The sequence below is a fragment of the Periophthalmus magnuspinnatus genome, chromosome 21 (genome assembly GCF_009829125.3).
Source record: "Periophthalmus magnuspinnatus isolate fPerMag1 chromosome 21, fPerMag1.2.pri, whole genome shotgun sequence".
Lineage (NCBI taxonomy): Eukaryota > Metazoa > Chordata > Actinopteri > Gobiiformes > Gobiidae > Periophthalmus > Periophthalmus magnuspinnatus.
Genome location: NC_047146.1, coordinates 2,504,341 through 2,506,628, shown reverse-complemented (window position 1 = coordinate 2,506,628; position 2,288 = coordinate 2,504,341).

Below are 2,288 nucleotides of genomic sequence, written 5' to 3'. Positions count from 1 at the left end.
TCTATCCCTCCTCCCCCTCTTCCTCCCCTCTTCCTTCACTCTTCACTCTTCACTCGTCTCTCTCTCCCTCCTCCCCTCTTCTCTCTCTTCACCCCCTCCCCCTCTTCTCTCTTTCCCAAACTCCTGACAGGTCTGCACTCGTCTTTCTCGTCCTCCAGAGAAAGTGCTGACGCCTTAAAGCTCGTCACTTGCTCAGACGGCGTGTCCATTCCACAGACGCGGCTCAGCTCTGCACAGTTGAACCTGAGCCAGTCTCACATTTGACTCCGTCTGGAGCGTCAGTCATGTGACCTGCGTTAGTCATGTGACCAACCTTGTAAATCCATGGAAAAGGAAAGTTAAAGCCATACTTCGGAACATTGTCAGACAGAGGAGGGACAAAGGGGGGGACAAAGGGGGGGACAAAGGGGGGGACAAAGGGGGGGACAAAGGGGGGGACAAAGGGGGGGACAAAGGGGTCTGCTGTCCCGGGCCCATGGACAGTACAGTCAAATGAAGCTAATCGAGGCTAACGGTCACAGCGAGACGAGTTTTTTACCAGGAATTTTGACCGTGGGAGTCATAGCAACCAAAGAGCCAATCAGGAGCGAGTCTGTCGAAGGTAACGCCCCCCCTCCCGTCTGATTGGTCTGTTTTTAATGTTCATATCTTGATTTACAGACACAACAGTGAAATAACGAACATTTAAGACCAAAATGAGTCTGAAGCAGCAGAGACAGAGAGAGGACACAAAAAAAAAACCCAACAACCTCTAAATAAAATAAATAAATAAATAAATAAAAAAATTAAATATATAAATAAATAAATAAAATAATTAACTAAAAAAAAACTGTTTTTCTCCCTCCTCTCCCCCTTCATTTTCTCTCTCTACCCCAACCCTTCACTCTATCTATCTCTACCTCCCCTCACTCCTCTTTCCATCGCTCTCTCTATCTCTCCTCCTTCTCTCTCTGTCTCTGCCTCCCACCCCTTCTCTCTCACTTGTCTTTCTCCCTCATCTCTCTCCCCCTCTCTCCATTTCTCCATGTATCTCTCCCCTTTCCTTCCTTTCTCTCACCTATCTATCTCTCCCTGTCTCCTCTTTCTATGTCTCTATCTCTTCTCCTCTCTCCCTCGTCTCTCCCTCCTTCTCCTCTTCAGCTCGATGACATCACTCTACGTCAGTCTCCACCTTCGTCCCGTCGTTGTCCGTCCATTCCTCTCACTCCATCTCTCTCGCGCAGGTAGTGTCATGTCCCGTCGTCTCGTGGACACTCCGTCCCGTCGTCTCGTTGGACGTTCTGTCCCGTCGTCTCGTGGGGGACGGGGGGACAGGTCTTCCCTCTTGTCTCTGTTCTGGACTTGATGAATCATGTTTCTTGGGTGGACGTGTCTCTGCTCCAGAACCTTGGACCGTCTCCATCTCTGCGTTCTTCGTGGATGAGATTCGCTGTAAAACTTTTATGAGCCTGAGGAGCAATGTCCCGGTTTAAAACATCATGTGTCCAGATCGTGGACGGGCGGACGCAGAGAACCCGCTCGCCGCCGCCGCCCGAAGGGGAAGTGAACCCGGCGCTCCGGCCTCAGAAGTGAAGAAAATCAGACACTAATCCACAACAAAACTACAAGTGAAACACAAACATCCACGTTCTTCCTCTCTCTATCTCTTCTCTCCCTCATCTCTCTCCCCCTCCCTTCTTTCCATTTCTCTCTATTTCCCCCTTTCTTTCTCTCATCTATCTCTCTCTCTCCCTCCATCCATCCATGTTCTCTCCTCTTTCTATCTCTATCTCTTCTCTCCCTCATCTCTCTCCCCCTCTCTCCTCTCTCTATCTCTTCTCCTCTCTCACTCGTCTCTCTCCCTCTTTCCATTTCTCTCTTTCCCCCTTTCCCTTTCTTTCTTCCTCTTATCCGGGGCCAGGTCACTCGTTTAAAGCGTCAAACCAGAACCTCGCTCCTGATTGGCTCTTTGGTCCGTTGTCCAAATACGGGTCTTGGTTGCAGATTAGCCGCTTTAACTGCTAGCCGCGATTAGCTTCATTTGTGTGGACAGTCCCTCAGTCCACCGCAGTCGCTCGTTTCGTTCTTCAGGGGTTGAAACACTTTTATTGTCACGATCCGCACTATTCCGCTCCATGTTTTATCTCCTGCCCTGTTCCTTCCCTTCCCCACCTGCCGGAGCTGGGCGGAGCTCCTGGCTCCTCCCGCGCACACCTACAGCCCATCAGCGCAATCAACACCACCTGCCGGGGATAAGAGGAGCCAGGACCAGACTCGGTGCCAGATCGTCTGCGTGTCCACGTGAATGT